Consider the following 21,969-nt stretch of genomic DNA (forward strand, 5'->3'; position numbering starts at 1 on the left):
GCCTCATGACATGGATTCCCCGAGACACTAAAACAGTGGTTGTCAAACTTGTTTGGTCAAGTGACTTTAATGACTTTGTGGGGCGGTACTTCGGGCCGCGTATGTACCGACTTTATAATTAACTGTTAACGTACATAAAATAATATGCTACGAGCCCCCAATAGACTTGCTATAGTAACGGCGCGGTAAGTTGGCCGCAGGCCCCCATGCACTGATCGTTAAAAGATGGGACCATTCGGAACACATCGTGTCCACTGTTCTCTGTTTCAGATTGCTGCCACCCTCAATGATGCCAAAGTTGTGACACTGTAACTGCCTGATGAAGTTTTGCTCTGATGTCTATGAGAGTAGATAATTAATGATTAATAAAAATAACTGTACTTATATATAAACGCATTATGCAATACAAGACACGACCGATGGCCGTAGCAGTCTGGTCCCTTCAAACCCACAACCCACAATACAAGACACGATCACAAATTTTTACTAAATGTTTTGAATGCCGTTTTTTTTTCTACTCACTGCGTAGTATTACATCAAATTTCATTACTTTAATGTTCCTTGTTATAAATTATCACCGCATTTGAAGACAACTGTCTCTGTAACGCACATTATCAAAATTTATGCCACAGCAGCTGATCAGTCATTAAAACAAAGGCAGTTTTCGTTCCGACGAGATTTTTTCACGAAACTTAATCACCAACTTTGTCCTCTGAATGCGAAAATACTTTGACGCCCTCCTGCATGGGGAAAATCATCATTGTGATGAAATAAGAAAAATCAGAGCTCGCACGAAAATAATGTGTGTCCCGGTTTTCCCGAGTGCTCTTCGAGAGTGGAAAGTAGAAAACCTGTCTGAAAGTGGTTCGATGAACCCTCTGCCAAGCACTTCATTGTGAACTGCAGGTGTAATCATGTAGATGTAGATCGGTTCGAGCCGCGAGCGCCCGTGAGTTGTCTGTTTTGGAAGACAGGTGAGAAAAGATTCCGCCCCTCGCATCCTCTTAGCTAGAGCTGTGGGCGCAGTACTTACCTCTCTGTCCCTCAGGTAATCGGCCAAGTTTATTTAGCTCAAATCCGGATTTGCCAACCTTAATTAATAAAAAGCGTATCTTAAAATGTTAATGTCTCTAAGCAATTTTATATGATACTCTCTTAAGAAGCTCAATGTTAGCTGAATTTTTAGATTCGGCTGTAAGTTGCTAGATGCATATAATTATAAAATACAATTGAGAAGCTCGGGCCATACGAACACTTGATTCGGGCCGCATGCGACCCGTGGGCCGCAGTTTGACGACCACTACACTAAAAGCATTGGGAAGCTGTTCTGGTGATCGATGGCCGCCCAGCCGGTGCCCATAATTCACGCAGATAGTTGAGAACCGGTTCAGAGATGCGCAAATCTCCCTCAGTGATGCGCTACTTCTACAGCATTGCGGTAGGCGATCTACAGGGGCCGCATAAGCACACACGCGTCTGTGAAATGACTCGCAAGAAATTCTTACACATTTTAGAAACGATAGGGTGGCGCGTTGTGTAGCTGAAGCTACATTGGACGGTGTGGGCGAACGGGGTTGGGTGGGGGGGGGGGGGTGCGTTGATACATTGGGAGATCAGTCTATCTAATCGTACTGTAATTCATGCGTCGTTCGCAAAGTGAGAAACGAGGGAAGAAGAACCCAGGATCCACTTCATTCCATATAAAATCTCAAGCGAAGTGCAGTTAAAAGAGGCACAAGTAGAGGAAGTGGCTTCAGTATCTCATGGCGACTAAGTGCTTCTGGATAGTCAGCCACTCAACAGCAGTTGTTATATAACATTCAACTGGCGTGAGGTGTGTGCCCCATCTATCAGCTGTTGCAATCCACAACTGACGCCGTCATAACTGTCATCACCTCGCTATTACATAGTCAACAGTTGATTACGGTAGCGCCTTTTCTCCCTGCATCGGGGAATCAGAGTGTATCCTCGATACAGTGGCAAGTGAAAATCCTAGTATTTCCACTACCTGGCCGATGGAGTGTCCCATGCGTCGAGCATACGCGATTTCGCCACGATCAGACACACTTCTGCTCATGACTTCAAGTTGCCACACCATGAGGGCGGCATGCAACAAATGTCAAATTTCCATAAAGTATATTAGATGCTTGGTTATCCAAGTGATTAGCATTTAAGTGCAATCGCACAAGTCCGCAGCTCGAGGTCGTGCGGTAGCGTTCTCGCTTCCCACGCCCGGGTTCCCGGGTTCGATTCCCGGCGGGGTCAGGGATTTTCTCTGCCTCGTGATGACTGGGTGTTGTGTGCTGTCCTTAGGTTAGTAGGTTTAAGTAGTTCTAAGTTCTAGGGGACTGATGACCATAGATGTTAAGTCCCATAGTGCTCAGAGCCATTTGAACCAATCGCACAAAGGCTGTAGCAGTAACGTCGTCCACATTCTGTACGTAAGGAAAAGTTTATGCAGTGACTTTCTCAATCATAAATACCATTTGAATGTTGGTTGTTTGTGAGAAGATCGTGTTATCAATCATATTCGTATCAGAATTTGACAGTAGCCCATCGAAACTGAACTTTATCTTTCCTCGATATTACTGCAAGATTTGGTTGATATCACATGATATCCATGTGAAAATGGTATCGAAGAGTTCAGATGGACTATAGTTAATTTCATGCATGATGTCACTGCCTCAATGCGATTAGCGCCCGAGAGTACACACATACTGCGCGCCAGGCTGCACATGATTGTGCAGCGCCGACACGTACACTCTTTGACATAAAACTTGACCGGCGGCCGGCCGCTTCAGAGGCTAAGTCCGCGCCGATCGCGACATGGGACAAAGAAACTGGCCAACTCGCTAATTCTCTAAGTCCGGTTATCTGCACAATCTGACAACACTGTAGACTGCGGCACTTCCTGGAGGAAAACTTGTCCCAAGATAGAGAGACTCCAGGCTGATTACGCCTGTGGTCTAGTGGTAGCGTGCGTTGTTTCTGTTCATAATGTCAGTGGATCGAGAGCAGCTGGCATAAAATATTTTTATAGCCTCTTCTGTCTGAATGCTGAAGACGTGAATGTAATGGTAGCGCAGATTCAATCTATTTCGCTTTGTGACACACCGATATCAAAATTTTATCTAGTAACGATTTTGCGGCAGATTTCCTGCAGACTGTCCTCCTCTGGACGCCGTATGCGGCAAAGCTCCGGGATCCATTTGCTGGCTACTGGCAGCGGCCGTGGCGACAGCAGCGGCGCTGCACTCCCCCGTTCTTTATCGAAAGCGCCTGCTACCGCTCATCGCTTTTGATGATTTAAAACGCTTTATTATTAAATGTTGCTCCACAGAAAATTTCTACAATTTCCATTCACGCTCAAAAGCAACGGAGACAGACGCCCTGATTAGTAGGCGGGTAATCGGCAAGAGCTGAGTATGGCCCGAAATTAATTTTATAGACTGGGACGAAATTAAACCACCTCACTACATTCGATGAATTTATAAATGCTTCATACCTCGTTTCTTTTCCTTTCAAACTTAATTATTTGTGCAACTTTTGGTCAATGTTTGGATGTTTTCGTCAAGCCAGAGTGAGCGTCTGTGGTGTAAAATGTATTACAGTTCTTGTTTGATTCCTTATGGTAAGTCTATGCGATAAACTGTGTGAATACCTTGCAATGCATGCTCTGTAGCAGTGCAGGCACACTGCACATTTGGAGTTCCATGTATGGGCTCATGAAGTATTTATTGTTGATCGGAAGTGATAGTTAAGGTCATCAGATTTAAACCAGAAAAATTTGTCGTTTTGAAGGTTTCAGAGAACGGAAAGGAATTGCTAACGCCGGTGTTAGAAAACGTCTACAGTTAAATGCTATTGCAAAAATTTAGAAGATGTGAACTATATTAATGAACATGTGCACTTCATAAACAACCTTCTGACATGTTAGACCTATATGACGACCAAAGCTCAAATTTATATCGTTGACAGTCGGTTTGAATCTTTTCAGGACCTATTTTACAGTGAAGCACCTTGGAATTTGCAAAGCAGAAATCCATGATATTAACTTAATTTACTAAGTCGAAATCGGACGAAGATTGATGTTTAAAGGCATTCTTCAGATTTCGCATAAGAAATTTTTACTAGCAGTTTGCAACTCCATTAATTAAAATGGAAAATAAAATGTTTTAGTCAGCGGCTTCTACCGTGATTCGAACTTATAGTACAAGCACTGCAACGCACAAGGGAACCTCTGAGCTAACGACACACTGGCGGCCAGGGGCGGACTATAGTCACTGCGATGTTGCCTGAGCCTCAAAACGCAACCTTAAACACACAAACAGAGGAGGTGGAGATTACTGTTTTAACGTCCCGTCGACAACGATGTCATTAGAGACGGAGCACAAGCTCGGATTAGGGAAGGATGGGGAAGGAAATCGGCCGTGCCCTTCCTAAGGAACCATCCCGGCATTTGCCTGAAGCGATTTAGAGAAATCATTGAAAACCTAAATCAGGATGGCCGGGCGCGGGATTGCACCATCGTCCTCCCGAATGCACACACAAACAGGTGTTACTTATGTGAAGAACGCCGTTCTTGGAGTCCAGAAATTAAATATACTTTCTAATTGTGTCATCTTGCAGTGGATTATATCGTACGAGTCTTCGATGTGGAAAACGAATGTTAAGTGAATTTAGCGAGGTAACGCCGACCTACACCCGGAAGTAAATGCACTATCAGAGTGTTGACAAATACTTGCTACGACGCTGTCATTTCTCGGCTCTCTGACGAGGCAGCTCTTCAGCGAAATGCTTGCCGTGATTCTCCGATACGGTTCTTCAGAGTGGAGACGCGCGCGCACGTTTGGTTTTTATGCGGCGTTCTCCCCTGGTGGTTTCTGACGTCGCCTTGTGGGCTATGTATACATATGAGACATTCAATTATCATTAATCCAGAATGATACAAGTTTCAGCTTCCGGCGTGGAAGAAGGCTGTTGACGCCGACATTATATCATTTCAACGTAGGGAAAGCAAAACGGATCATTCAATGTTTCTCATTCAACATAAAGCATGTGAGATAAATTTCCGTAACGTTCATAATCATCTAAAAATACAAACGAAGTAAAAATACACCGGAATCTTATTCGAATTGAATATAATGTAAGATACCAAACGCTTTGCACCTCGATGTCGAATTTGTCCACTTGCAATCGTTTGCAGCATGCACATAGATTGTCATGATTACCACGAGAATGAAGAAATATGTTGGTAAGGATGGAAGCAAGAAGAGACGCAGTCAACAAATATTCTATTCCTCATGGCATTCATTTCATTTGACACGTAAGAAGAGGTAAAGCGGGAATTTACTTTCGTTAACACGAAAGATATGCCGCACATATTGATAACGAGGAAGTCTGCGTCTTCATACGTTTCCTCCTTGAAATCTGTATGCTCTATTATATACTAAGTAGCCCGATCATTGTTTCAGTAATGTTACCCTCTTGTTTGACCCCGTAACGATGAACAGATTCCAAATGCATGTCTTTGCGTGAAAGTAGCTGTTCGAACCCTTCCTGGGTTGTTTTTTGTGTTTTATTGCTTGGAATTCCTGAAGCAGACCACTGTGCCTTCCCCCCTCGTGGGTTAGGTCTCAAAACTAAACCGCTTTGTATCCAATGGCATAATTTATTCATACAGCATCAGCATAAGACTCTTGCGAGTGAGAGAATGACAATAACAATCGTAACAAGAACAAGCAAATAATGAATGATGTTTATTCCAACGCAGAACGAGAATGGCTTTAAATATAAAAATCTATATCTATATCCATATCTATTGATCTTTGAGTTGGCACAATGAAAATATATTCTTAGCATTTAGTTACTGAATTTAGTTCTGGATGTTTGCAGAGAAAAGGAAAAGTCGGTACTTCTCGCTAGTGTAATATAATGTGAACCAGCAACTACCCTTTCCTTAGAACACGACTCAAGCAGGTCCTCAAGTAGGCACTGCTGCACTCTGTTCCCTGACATTGCTCTGATGACGGTTAATGCAGATAGTTCCGATTATGAAATACAAAACGTATTGCAGGTTAGTTCCTAGGATAGTAACATTAAATTTGCGTTGTAGACGGCACATGAACGTGACGACTATCCATATTACTCATCAATATAAAAAGACAGTATTTTGGTAATTTAGCAGGATTACTCAAAATGAATTCTGAAATTGGGTGACTGACCGCACAGGTGCTAAACGTCGTCAAGAGTATACGATGTCCTAATCGCATTAGGAATATGAAGATCGTCTTCGACAGCTCGCAACTTTCACATAGCTATCCCCACCCTACTCCAGACAGCTCTCGGTGGAGTTGCACTACGTTGCCGATGTTATGGAAGGCCTTCAAACCGACAACAGACCACATATTGAAAAATACAAGCGAATTCTCTTGCAGCGTAAGCTTATTGTAACTAATCTAAAAATTATTGGAGAGGAACATTGTCCTATTCAAAAAAGTAAAATGTTACACACTGTTGACGTCAAACGGACATTATCTATGTCCTGTCTTGTGTCCTACTCATCTATAATATCAAGTGTACTATGAAAATGATTATATATAATGGATTATAAGGTAATGCATTGATACCAGATGGTGGGGGCCGGCCGATGTGGCCGTGCGGTTCTAGGCGCTTCAGTCTGGAACCACGTGACCGCTACGGTCGCAGGTTCGAATCCTGCCTCGGGCATGGATGTGTGTGATGTCCTTAGGTTAGTTAGGTTTAAGTAGTTCTAAGTTCTAGGGGACTGATGACCTTAGAAGTTAAGTCCCATGGTGCTCAGAGCCATTTGATCTATTTACCACAAAATGACATTAAAAATTTAAGTTATTCACGAGCAGCTAGTTGAGAATATGTATGAACATTAAATGATACGACGAACCGTCATGTTCTGCATATGGATTCAAACCCAGCTCATGCAGACTAAGCAAAGATTTCGTGACTGACGGAAACTAACAGTCATTCCTGATTAGGCATACAGAGAGTGATATACCTCGATTTTAGACAGTATCAGTTAGCAAATATCAACTTTAAATTGCATAACGCAAACATTTTTAACAGACGCGAATTCCTACCCAGCATCTATTGTCCTTGTTAACGAACTACGAGAGATGTTAAATATTGCTTCTTCACAAGTAACTTACTTGAAATGCCGTGAGGTAAAGCTGTGTGTTGGACACGGATTCGAACCCGGAACCTAATCGGATTGCTATCGAAGCACAGTCAAATGTGACATATCGGAATTTCGCGGCAGTAACTAGATGTTATAACTGAAATGACGAGACGAAAAATTAATTTTTTCCTTCCCAGGACTCCAACCCGGCACCTATCGCTGTTATATTCTAGAGAAAACTAACGTTAAATATGGGTTTGTTGCACCAGCAGTGACATGTGAGCATGTTTGAACTGAAATAATATGACGAAGAGTTCAGCGCTCACTGGGAATAGAGCCCCACACATATCGTTGTTGACTACACACAAAGAGACGTCAGCTACCGAATTTTTCTCCACCAGCTGCTCAGAATAGCATCTTGAACTTACAGTCATCTCGCAAATAGTTCTGTGTCTCACTGGGAGTTAAAAACGTCAGATATCGTTAGTGTGACAGCGAATGAAAATACATTAAAAATCAAAATTATTATCCACCAGCAGACAGGTGTTCTCATGCTAGAGCTTGATAATACATAATTAAATCTTTAGTGCCGGGCCAGGATTCGATCCCATTCACGCATAATATGTGAAGGTGTTGAGGAATCTGCAGTTTTGAACAAACAACAAATTGTAGCCGAGCTGTATTGCCACGAAGGGATCAAATTCCGCGTTAAGGGCGGTCTGAGTTGCATTCCCAGTTCAGAACCAATTTTATCGACATACAGAAGCTCAAATAAAAGATGGAATAAGTGTCCTGTGACCATACATAGCGTTTGTGTCGTCACTTGAAATAAATAACTAGTATAAGAAAGGTTACTGGTGGTAGAGTTTCTACATGTCGCCACTCCAGACTTTATTGTGGTTCAACCTACCGTCTACTTGGTAAAGAAGGAATATCATCTTTAATGTGAATTTTCAGACCACGCAGCCATTATATCTCCTTCACTTGGTGTAGCCAGGAGAGAATGGAATCTGTCTCTCCCTATCTAAAATCATTGACAGAAGTGGGAATCGAACCCAGACCATAGGTATAACAACCTACCATCCGTCCAACAGACCACGAAATCCTCTTCTCTGCGAGTCATTTTTCTATCGTAACGCAGTTGCGCCACACTGGATGAGAATTCTGACACACAGGCTCCCTGTAGTAATTTGCAGCATGTTCAGTAAATTCATTTACTTGGTTGACCGAATCACCATGAACTAGCTGCCTCGGCTACCCAGTGCATACATTCGACTATTTTGTAATCACAGAAATAAAATCACGTTACTGCCACCTACACACAACTGCCAACATTGTAGGATGCAGAAGTTTAAATAAGAAGTGTTCCTTTTCACTTGAGCTATTCTATTGCGCTATCTGTTACTAGAAAACGTCGTTCAGTCCAAAAGAAAAGCTGTAACTGTTTGTCTCTCAGAAGTCAAGACATGGCCATATGCATAATCTCACAGTGCTGTGGAATCCAAAAGTTCTGGAGGAATAGTTGCCGAGCTCTGGAGCTGTTGTAGTTCCGTGTCAGCTTGCAGCATAGATAAGATGTCGCGAGTTCGAATACATTCAGTGCTACATTTTTTAAAACGCAATTCTGCTCTCTGCTGAAGTTATCAATCTAATGGAACTTTGAACAAATTCCCTTCACTTCTCAACCCAAAGTAGTCGCATGTGGAAAAAGGACTAACTACTGTGACTTTTGTCCTATTCAGGTTTAATAGACAGCAGGCAGCAGATGCATCTCGAAGATGTGCAGGGAGAGCGCATCGTGCCATAATATGTCAGAAAAGTATTTTCTACATTAGCCGTCGTGTGGTAGTGATATTTTATTCTTCTTCAAACTTTGATTGACAGCTTTAACTCAGAACAAATTTTCTACATGCATGTAATCAATAAACTGCATGTGCATTGTCAGACTGTCATAGGTAACATCAGAGAATTCGCATATATCGTTGATGATTAATTTCTCTCTCATGTTTACTATTGTTTTAACAACACTAAAGGAAACCTTACGAAAATTGTGCACTGTATTATAAGAAATGAAATAAAACTAACGATGATAACCTTACGACGAAAGTATCTGTACACAAGCATGCCTCTATCGACACGAATTAGTAAAATACTACTCACTTAGATTTTGATAGGGTCTGTGTTTAATTGGTATGCTGTGTCATACTCAAGAGGTATGCAAATGTGGCATTTCATAAATATAGTTACGTATTCCTAGAAACCCAAAATTCGCTTGTCAGCAGCGGAAAGAGGCGTTACCTGTTGTGCAGCATTGTAAGTTTTTCAACATTGCACTATGAGCTGAAAGCATTTTCTTGCGATTTCCGTATTGATGTTTGATCTGACTGCTTGTAGCTCTTTCACAGAAGGGATAAAAACGTTTCAGTCAGTGAGACTGGAACTGCGAACCGTAACAGACGCTGTTTCACATGTCAGCACGTTACCACAGAGCTGGCGAGGGGGTATGGGTCTCAGTTTCCTATTACGACGGCAATAGTAACTAGAACTCGTAAACCGCTATTTAAAGGTCGAGATTAGTTGCGATTTCCACCTGCAACGACTTTCTTGGGCTGAAAACCGTAAATTTTCAATCTTTTGTTACCCTTCAAGCTATAATAACTCAGATTATTCAATGGAAATGACAGGTAAAATCAAGTGAACTTTGAGGCTTAATTCCGTGCACACCAGGAAGTAACTCGTCGATCACAGAGTTGCCAAACATACGTTGCCTTGTTGCCAAATCTCAGTTACAGTACCAGCAGGAAGAAGACGAACCGATGTGATCCTACAGCGGTCTGGGAAGTGACCATAGCTGGTGTCTCCAAGTCGCGGCTGCTACGGCCTGGAATACGTAATGCGTCTGATTCGCTTTCTGTAACTAGGTTTAGGGACTGGAGCGTAGTTACTAATAATACTCAGAACTGACTGCAAACTGAGCATCATAAATCAGTAACTCTCATTGTTGTTTTTATATTTCTTTCGTAAGTGCACTCAAAACTAAGAAAGTCATTCACAGGCGTTTTCCTGCCTCGCCGATAGTCGAGCAGAACATACAAATAAAAATAAAAAAGAATGTGTGTGTGTGTGTGTGTGTGTGTGTGTGTGAGAGAGAGAGAGAGAGAGAGAGAGAGAGAGAGAGAGAGAGAGAAATAAAAAGCAATGAGTGAGTGTGTAAAAAATTGTTGTAAAGAAATTGAATCATGGTATTTAAAGAAATCTTTCATTAAAATGACACGTTCCACATCATTACGAAATGTCGTATTCATGATCTATGGAACAAGAGTTAATCTAATGTAATGTAATCTAATCTAATCACATCATATTGATTATTAGCCATGAAGAGTCATGAACTACCGAAAGTTTTGCCAATACCAGTAACCAAATCTAAACTTGAAAATAAAAGACGACAATTTTTGTAATAAACCGTGACTCCTATCAAGACCCTTTCATCCCTGTTATCTAACCACGAAAGATGTCTGATATACCTCCATTCTGAAGTAACAAAGTGTGCATGCATTTAAAGATGAAGTGCATGATGTGAAGTTCTGTGACGGAGATACGAACCCAACACGTAATCCGATTGTTAACTAAGAAAAATCAAATGTTACGTATCGGTTTTTCTTACGAGCCGCTAGGTGTCTGAATCTAAAATAAGGATACAAACTTTTGTGCCTAAGCGACAATCGAACTGCACACCTACCGCGCATCCACGAATATAGCTTAAGTATCAGTTGCTTACTCATGAACAGTAAGATGTGTGCGTGTTTGACCAGAAATAACGACACCTGTTGCGATTGTTGGCAACACATGAACAGACATTGAAATTGCGCGTTAATTTTCACTAGCAGGTGGGTGTGCACTTGATAAAGCTAGAAATGAAATTATGAATATTTTTGTACTGGATCAGGTTTCAGACCCACATACTTACCTTTGGAAGAGAGCTAGAGAAGATTGCAGTCTTGGGAAAAGGAACGAAATGACTGAACTATACTGTTCCGAGAGATTCAGATCCTCGAAAGAGGAGATACGAATTCGAATCACAGTCCAGCACCAAATTTTTAAACGTCTCTAGTTCAATCAAGTACAAGTAAAATAAGAGCCCTGTCCCTTTAAATGGCTATCGGTTCATCAAATAAAATAAAATTTTCTAATGTAAGTAAGTTTACTGGCGACTGTATTTCTGTTTACCATGACTTCCGCTTTGTCATTTCCCAACGAAAACTGGCTCTGCTCAGTTGGTTATGAAGGAACGTGATGTTTAATGCGGATTCTGGATTATAACGTCTTTCTCTGGAGGTTACCAGAGGTAAAATAAATCTGTTTGTGCCTCTTAAAAGTAAATGCCTGAACCCACGCATTGCACCTGTGATAGCTCGTTCCACCAGACCATTGTGGCCACATTACCCAGCCCCAGGAGTGTGCTGTAACGGATGATGTGCTTAGCTTACAAAATTAGTCACGGTGGAAAAAATGCGAGTCTATTAAATGGTCAAGTAGAAGCAAGCTTCTGACGCAGAGATTATGCTATTCTCATGTCAGCAGGATGTAAAGACTCTTCTAGGCATCATAGGCTGGATGTGAAGCCATTTTGATTTTTCACAAATTCAGCAAATTTCTTAGTTCGAGAAAATCCACTGTGAAGTGTGAAGTTGCCGGATAATTCGATTAGTACTGTTATTATTACTATCATTTTATTCGTACCGCTGATGGAACACGACCGTAGTCTTGAGATAAAACGCGAGACCAGCTAATATGACGTCTGGCGACCGAAAGCACATATCGACAGAATTTTTATCGCCCCTTTCCTCTCGGTGCTGAAGCTATGAGTGTAATTCAAGCGAATCTACAATATCATATTAGCTGGTCTCGCGTTTAACCTAAAGACTACGGTCGTAGTCTAGAGTAATGTACTAAGACTGGAGTCAAGACTTCCTCTGGGAAGTGCCGCAGTCTACATGTTGCTAGATCGAGCATATTGCCAGACATAGAATTCTGAGAGGAGCATGACTGTATTGTCCACCTTACGTGAACGACTCGGCGGTCAATTTTTTGGTCTGAGACTGTATCTACAACACATATTGCTCGCTTAAGACCCAGAAGAATTTAAAAAAAAAAGTAGTTTATGAGAGCAACGTTAACCATAGCGTTCGAAGTATTCATAGTATTGTATACGTGTGTGTAAACGCCTTCCAGTGACCACTCAAGAAAGACAAGGATACACAGTCTAGCTTCAATATTATAAATACGCCTCAGTTTGTGGATGAACTCAGACTTAAGTTGATAATAATTTTGAAAATATAGCAGCACTGTACCCATTGGTGTTAAACTCGTTTTCAACCAATGATTCCCACAGCTACAGGGATACTACTTGTGATACCTCTTAGACAAAATACTTAAGCAGTGTTATCAGACGAAAAGATCAACCTGACACAAACTGTGGGAAGTTTGTTTTACAACCTTCGTACCTGGATATTCAGCTTTTTCCTATCTGTGAACGTTGCTGCTTAAGACGATTTAAGCAGAAAATAAATTCCCTCAGCTTCGACAATGTTTAAAGAAATCGTCTTATCGGCACTAAATCGTGATTTGTGATTTGTTTACCGGCTGTACTCTTCCGTATTTTGCCGGTTGGAAGGCGAAAGCTTATTGACAAATTTCACACAGAAATTACTGTTACAGTGTACTTATGGAGCCAAATGAGTCAATTGCGTATTTTCCGGTGAGAAAGAGCACTGGCAAACAGTCTTCGCTACATTAGGTTATTTAAACTGGTGTCACTCTGAGCTAGAATTTATGGTCAGCGACTAAGTGTAAGGTCAACGTTTCGGATGCGAGTTTTGCGACTGTGAAATACTTTTATACATTATAGAAGCGAATATTAAATGTGCACTAATATTGCGAAAATTTTGTACTTGGACAGCTTAGAATGAAAATACTTCTGCTTATTGCAAAGGGAAACAATAGATTTTCTAAAACACTGTCTGTCATACACTACTTGAAACAGGTCATGTCGACCATATCATGTGGAAGAACTAACAGCAACGTATATCGGAAGGCAGTAAGATCTCTTGCCTTTTGGTTTGTCAGTACTCGATAGCCACTTCTAGGCGAAAGTAAATGAAGAAAGGCAGTGCGTTTTTGTTACCAAGTAACGTCTTCGTCAATTACTTTAGTTTTAATGTAATCTACGAGTAATTGCTGGTGTTTGATATTAACATGAAAAGGATTCCGTAGACAGGGAAAGAACCTGTTCTTGGGAAACTACTTCTATAGTGACCAAAAGATACTAAATGATGTTCAAGCACTTGTGTTACAGCAGCAGTATGAATAAAATGATATTAATAATAACAGTAATAATCGAATTATCCGGCAACTTCACACTTCACAGTGGATTTTCTCGAACTAAGAAATTTGCTGAATTTGTGAAAAATCAAAATGGCTTCACATCCAGCCTATGATGCCTAGAAGAGTTTTTACATCCTGCTGACATGAGAATAGCATAATCTCTGCGTCAGAAGCTTGCTTCTACTTGACCATTTAATAGACTCGCATTTTTTCCACCGTGACTAATTTTGTAAGCTAAGCACATCATCCGTTACAGCACACTCCTGGGGCTGGGTAATGTGGCCACAATGGTCTGGTGGAACGAGCTATCACAGGTGCAATGCGTGGGTTCAGGCATTTACTTTTAAGAGGCACAAACAGATTTATTTTACCTCTGGTAACCTCCAGAGAAAGACGTTATAATCCAGAATCCGCATTAAACATCACGTTCCTTCATAACCAACTGAGCAGAGCCAGTTTTCGTTGGGAAATGACAAAGCGGAAGTCATGGTAAACAGAAATACAGTCGCCAGTAAACTTACTTACATTAGAAAATTTTATTTTATTTGATGAACCGATAGCCATTTAAAGGGACAGGGCTCTTATTTTACTTGTACTTGATTGAACTAGAGACGTTTAAAAATTTGGTGCTGGACTGTGATTCGAATTCGTATCTCCTCTTTCGAGGATCTGAATCTCTCGGAACAGTATAGTTCAGTCATTTCGTTCCTTTTCCCAAGACTGCAATCTTCTCTAGCTCTCTTCCAAAGGTAAGTATGTGGGTCTGAAACCTGATCCAGTACAAAAATATTCATAATTTCATTTCTAGCTTTATCAAGTGCACACCCACCTGCTAGTGAAAATTAACGCGCAATTTCAATGTCTGTTCATGTGTTGCCAACAATCGCAACAGGTGTCGTTATTTCTGGTCAAACACGCACACATCTTACTGTTCATGAGTAAGCAACTGATACTTAAGCTATATTCGTGGATGCGCGGTAGGTGTGCAGTTCGATTGTCGCTTAGGCACAAAAGTTTGTATCCTTATTTTAGATTCAGACACCTAGCGGCTCGTAAGAAAAACCGATACGTAACATTTGATTTTTCTTAGTTAACAATCGGATTACGTGTTGGGTTCGTATCTCCGTCACAGAACTTCACATCATGCACTTCATCTTTAAATGCATGCACACTTTGTTACTTCAGAATGGAGGTATATCAGACATCTTTCGTGGTTAGATAACAGGGATGAAAGGGTCTTGATAGGAGTCACGGTTTATTACAAAAATTGTCGTCTTTTATTTTCAAGTTTAGATTTGGTTACTGGTATTGGCAAAACTTTCGGTAGTTCATGACTCTTCATGGCTAATAATCAATATGATGTGATTAGATTAGATTACATTACATTAGATTAACTCTTGTTCCATAGATCATGAATACGACATTTCGTAATGATGTGGAACGTGTCATTTTAATGAAAGATTTCTTTAAATACCATGATTCAATTTCTTTACAACAATTTTTTACACACTCACTCATTGCTTTTTATTTCTCTCTCTCTCTCTCTCTCTCTCTCTCTCTCTCTCTCTCTCTCTCTCTCACACACACACACACACACACACACACATTCTTTTTTATTTTTATTTGTATGTTCTGCTCGACTATCGGCGAGGCAGGAAAACGCCTGTGAATGACTTTCTTAGTTTTGAGTGCACTTACGAAAGAAATATAAAAACAACAATGAGAGTTACTGATTTATGATGCTCAGTTTGCAGTCAGTTCTGAGTATTATTAGTAACTACGCTCCAGTCCCTAAACCTAGTTACAGAAAGCGAATCAGACGCATTACGTATTCCAGGCCGTAGCAGCCGCGACTTGGAGACACCAGCTATGGTCACTTCCCAGACCGCTGTAGGATCACATCGGTTCGTCTTCTTCCTGCTGGTACTGTAACTGAGATTTGGCAACAAGGCAACGTATGTTTGGCAACTCTGTGATCGACGAGTTACTTCCTGGTGTGCACGGAATTAAGCCTCAAAGTTCACTTGATTTTACCTGTCATTTCCATTGAATAATCTGAGTTATTATAGCTTGAAGGGTAACAAAAGATTGAAAATTTACGGTTTTCAGCCCAAGAAAGTCGTTGCAGGTGGAAATCGCAACTAATCTCGACCTTTAAATAGCGGTTTACGAGTTCTAGTTACTATTGCCGTCGTAATAGGAAACTGAGACCCATACCCCCTCGCCAGCTCTGTGGTAACGTGCTGACATGTGAAACAGCGTCTGTTACGGTTCGCAGTTCCAGTCTCACTGACTGAAACGTTTTTATCCCTTCTGTGAAAGAGCTACAAGCAGTCAGATCAAACATCAATACGGAAATCGCAAGAAAATGCTTTCAGCTCATAGTGCAATGTTGAAAAACTTACAATGCTGCACAACAGGTAACGCCTCTTTCCGCTGCTGACAAGCGAATTTTGGGTTTCTAGGAATACGTAACTATATTTATGAAATGCCACATTTGCATACCTCTTGAGTATGACACAGCATACCAATTAAACACAGACCCTATCAAAATCTAAGTGAGTAGTATTTTACTAATTCGTGTCGATAGAGGCATGCTTGTGTACAGATACTTTCGTCGTAAGGTTATCATCGTTAGTTTTATTTCATTTCTTATAATACAGTGCACAATTTTCGTAAGGTTTCCTTTAGTGTTGTTAAAACAATAGTAAACATGAGAGAGAAATTAATCATCAACGATATATGCGAATTCTCTGATGTTACCTATGACAGTCTGACAATGCACATGCAGTTTATTGATTACATGCATGTAGAAAATTTGTTCTGAGTTAAAGCTGTCAATCAAAGTTTGAAGAAGAATAAAATATCACTACCACACGACGGCTAATGTAGAAAATACTTTTCTGACATATTATGGCACGATGCGCTCTCCCTGCACATCTTCGAGATGCATCTGCTGCCTGCTGTCTATTAAACCTGAATAGGACAAAAGTCACAGTAGTTAGTCCTTTTTCCACATGCGACTACTTTGGGTTGAGAAGTGAAGGGAATTTGTTCAAAGTTCCATTAGATTGATAACTTCAGCAGAGAGCAGAATTGCGTTTTAAAAAATGTAGCACTGAATGTATTCGAACTCGCGACATCTTATCTATGCTGCAAGCTGACACGGAACTACAACAGCTCCAGAGCTCGGCAACTATTCCTCCAGAACTTTTGGATTCCACAGCACTGTGAGATTATGCATATGGCCATGTCTTGACTTCTGAGAGACAAACAGTTACAGCTTTTCTTTTGGACTGAACGACGTTTTCTAGTAACAGATAGCGCAATAGAATAGCTCAAGTGAAAAGGAACACTTCTTATTTAAACTTCTGCATCCTACAATGTTGGCAGTTGTGTGTAGGTGGCAGTAACGTGATTTTATTTCTGTGATTACAAAATAGTCGAATGTATGCACTGGGTAGCCGAGGCAGCTAGTTCATGGTGATTCGGTCAACCAAGTAAATGAATTTACTGAACATGCTGCAAATTACTACAGGGAGCCTGTGTGTCAGAATTCTCATCCAGTGTGGCGCAACTGCGTTACGATAGAAAAATGACTCGCAGAGAAGAGGATTTCGTGGTCTGTTGGACGGATGGTAGGTTGTTATACCTATGGTCTGGGTTCGATTCCCACTTCTGTCAATGATTTTAGATAGGGAGAGACAGATTCCATTCTCTCCTGGCTACACCAAGTGAAGGAGATATAATGGCTGCGTGGTCTGAAAATTCACATTAAAGATGATATTCCTTCTTTACCAAGTAGACGGTAGGTTGAACCACAATAAAGTCTGGAGTGGCGACATGTAGAAACTCTACCACCAGTAACCTTTCTTATACTAGTTATTTATTTCAAGTGACGACACAAACGCTATGTATGGTCACAGGACACTTATTCCATCTTTTATTTGAGCTTCTGTATGTCGATAAAATTGGTTCTGAACTGGGAATGCAACTCAGACCGCCCTTAACGCGGAATTTGATCCCTTCGTGGCAATACAGCTCGGCTACAATTTGTTGTTTGTTCAAAACTGCAGATTCCTCAACACCTTCACATATTATGCGTGAATGGGATCGAATCCTGGCCCGGCACTAAAGATTTAATTATGTATTATCAAGCTCTAGCATGAGAACACCTGTCTGCTGGTGGATAATAATTTTGATTTTTAATGTATTTTCATTCGCTGTCACACTAACGATATCTGACGTTTTTAACTCCCAGTGAGACACAGAACTATTTGCGAGATGACTGTAAGTTCAAGATGCTATTCTGAGCAGCTGGTGGAGAAAAATTCGGTAGCTGACGTCTCTTTGTGTGTAGTCAACAACGATATGTGTGGGGCTCTATTCCCAGTGAGCGCTGAACTCTTCGTCATATTATTTCAGTTCAAACATGCTCACATGTCACTGCTGGTGCAACAAACCCATATTTAACGTTAGTTTTCTCTAGAATATAACAGCGATAGGTGCCGGGTTGGAGTCCTGGGAAGGAAAAAATTAATTTTTCGTCTCGTCATTTCAGTTATAACATCTAGTTACTGCCGCGAAATTCCGATATGTCACATTTGACTGTGCTTCGATAGCAATCCGATTAGGTTCCGGGTTCGAATCCGTGTCCAACACACAGCTTTACCTCACGGCATTTCAAGTAAGTTACTTGTGAAGAAGCAATATTTAACATCTCTCGTAGTTCGTTAACAAGGACAATAGATGCTGGGTAGGAATTCGCGTCTGTTAAAAATGTTTGCGTTATGCAATTTAAAGTTGATATTTGCTAACTGATACTGTCTAAAATCGAGGTATATCACTCTCTGTATGCCTAATCAGGAATGACTGTTAGTTTCCGTCAGTCACGAAATCTTTGCTTAGTCTGCATGAGCTGGGTTTGAATCCATATGCAGAACATGACGGTTCGTCGTATCATTTAATGTTCATACATATTCTCAACTAGCTGCTCGTGAATAACTTAAATTTTTAATGTCATTTTGTGGTAAATAGATCAAATGGCTCTGAGCACCATGGGACTTAACTTCTAAGGTCATCAGTCCCCTAGAACTTAGAACTACTTAAACCTAACTAACCTAAGGACATCACACACATCCATGCCCGAGGCAGGATTCGAACCTGCGACCGTAGCGGTCACGTGGTTCCAGACTGAAGCGCCTAGAACCGCACGGCCACATCGGCCGGCCCCCACCATCTGGTATCAATGCATTACCTTATAATCCATTATATATAATCATTTTCATAGTACACTTGATATTATAGATGAGTAGGACACAAGACAGGACATAGATAATGTCCGTTTGACGTCAACAGTGTGTAACATTTTACTTTTTTGAATAGGACAATGTTCCTCTCCAATAATTTTTAGATTAGTTACAATAAGCTTACGCTGCAAGAGAATTCGCTTGTATTTTTCAATATGTGGTCTGTTGTCGGTTTGAAGGCCTTCCATAACATCGGCAACGTAGTGCAACTCCACCGAGAGCTGTCTGGAGTAGGGTGGGGATAGCTATGTGAAAGTTGCGAGCTGTCGAAGACGATCTTCATATTCCTAATGCGATTAGGACATCGTATACTCTTGACGACGTTTAGCACCTGTGCGGTCAGTCACCCAATTTCAGAATTCATTTTGAGTAATCCTGCTAAATTACCAAAATACTGTCTTTTTATATTGATGAGTAATATGGATAGTCGTCACGTTCATGTGCCGTCTACAACGCAAATTTAATGTTACTATCCTAGGAACTAACCTGCAATACGTTTTGTATTTCATAATCGGAACTATCTGCATTAACCGTCATCAGAGCAATGTCAGGGAACAGAGTGCAGCAGTGCCTACTTGAGGACCTGCTTGAGTCGTGTTCTAAGGAAAGGGTAGTTGCTGGTTCACATTATATTACACTAGCGAGAAGTACCGACTTTTCCTTTTCTCTGCAAACATCCAGAACTAAATTCAGTAACTAAATGCTAAGAATATATTTTCATTGTGCCAACTCAAAGATCAATAGATATGGATATAGATATAGATTTTTATATTTAAAGCCATTCTCGTTCTGCGTTGGAATAAACATCATTCATTATTTGCTTGTTCTTGTTACGATTGTTATTGTCATTCTCTCACTCGCAAGAGTCTTATGCTGATGCTGTATGAATAAATTATGCCATTGGATACAAAGCGGTTTAGTTTTGAGACCTAACCCACGAGGGGGGAAGGCACAGTGGTCTGCTTCAGGAATTCCAAGCAATAAAACACAAAAAACAACCCAGGAAGGGTTCGAACAGCTACTTTCACGCAAAGACATGCATTTGGAATCTGTTCATCGTTACGGGGTCAAACAAGAGGGTAACATTACTGAAACAATGATCGGGCTACTTAGTATATAATAGAGCATACAGATTTCAAGGAGGAAACGTATGAAGACGCAGACTTCCTCGTTATCAATATGTGCGGCATATCTTTCGTGTTAACGAAAGTAAATTCCCGCTTTACCTCTTCTTACGTGTCAAATGAAATGAATGCCATGAGGAATAGAATATTTGTTGACTGCGTCTCTTCTTGCTTCCATCCTTACCAACATATTTCTTCATTCTCGTGGTAATCATGACAATCTATGTGCATGCTGCAAACGATTGCAAGTGGACAAATTCGACATCGAGGTGCAAAGCGTTTGGTATCTTACATTATATTCAATTCGAATAAGATTCCGGTGTATTTTTACTTCGTTTGTATTTTTAGATGATTATGAACGTTACGGAAATTTATCTCACATGCTTTATGTTGAATGAGAAACATTGAATGATCCGTTTTGCTTTCCCTACGTTGAAATGATATAATGTCGGCGTCAACAGCCTTCTTCCACGCCGGAAGCTGAAACTTGTATCATTCTGGATTAATGATAATTGAATGTCTCATATGTATACATAGCCCACAAGGCGACGTCAGAAACCACCAGGGGAGAACGCCGCATAAAAACCAAACGTGCGCGCGCGTCTCCACTCTGAAGAACCGTATCGGAGAATCACGGCAAGCATTTCGCTGAAGAGCTGCCTCGTCAGAGAGCCGAGAAATGACAGCGTCGTAGCAAGTATTTGTCAACACTCTGATAGTGCATTTACTTCCGGGTGTAGGTCGGCGTTACCTCGCTAAATTCAATTAACATTCGTTTTCCACATCGAAGACTCGTACGATATAATCCGCTGCAAGATGACACAATTAGAAAGTATATTTAATTTCTGGACTCCAAGAACGGCGTTCTTCACATAAGTAACACCTGTTTGTGTGTGCATTCGGGAGGACGACGGTGCAATCCCGCGCCCGGCCATCCTGATTTAGGTTTTCAATGATTTCCCTAAATCGCTTCAGGCAAATGCCGGGATGGTTCCTTAGGAAGGGCACGGCCGATTTCCTTCCCCATCCTTCCCTAATCCGAGCTTGTGATCCGTCTCTAATGACATCGTTGTCGACGGGACGTTAAAACAGTAATCTCCACCTCCTCTGTTTGTGTGTTTAAGGTTGCGTTTTGAGGCTCAGGCAACATTGCAGTGACTATAGTCCGCCTCTGGCCGCCAGTGTGTCGTTAGCTCAGAGGTTCCCTTGTGCGTTGCAGTGCTTGTACTATAAGTTCGAATCACGGTAGAAGCCGCTGACTAAAACATTTTATTTTCCATTTTAATTAATGGAGTTGCAAACTGCTAGTAAACATTTCTTATGCGAAATCTGAAGAATGCCTTTAAACATCAATCTTCGTCCGATTTCGACTTAGTAAATTAAGTTAATATCATGGATTTCTGCTTTGCAAATTCCAAGGTGCTTCACTGTAAAATATGTCCTGAAAAGATTCAAACCGACTGTCAACGATATAAATTTGAGCTTTGTTCGTCATATAGGTCTAACATGTCAGAAGGTTGTTTATGAAGTGCACATGTTCATTAATATAGTTCACATCTTCTAAATTTTTGCAATAGCATTTAACTGTAGACGTTTTCTAACACCGGCGTTAGCAATTCCTTTCCGTTCTCTGAAACCTTCAAAACGACAAATTTATCTGGATTAAATCTGATGACCTTAACTATCACTTCCGATCAACAATAAATACTTCATGAACCCATACATGGAACTCCAAATGTGCAGTGTGCCTGCACTGCTACAGAGCATGCATTGCAAGGTATTCACACAGTTTATCGCATAGACTTACCATAAGGAATCAAACAAGAACTGTAATACATTTTACACCACAGACGCTCACTCTGGCTTGACGAAAACATCCAATCATTGACCAAAAGTTGCACAAATAATTAAGTTTGAAAGGAAAAGAAACAAGGTATGAAGCATTTATAAATTCATCGAATGTAGTGAGGTGGTTTAATTTCGTCCCAGTCTATAAAAT

The sequence above is a fragment of the Schistocerca cancellata genome, chromosome 3 (assembly GCF_023864275.1).
Source record: "Schistocerca cancellata isolate TAMUIC-IGC-003103 chromosome 3, iqSchCanc2.1, whole genome shotgun sequence".
Lineage (NCBI taxonomy): Eukaryota > Metazoa > Arthropoda > Insecta > Orthoptera > Acrididae > Schistocerca > Schistocerca cancellata.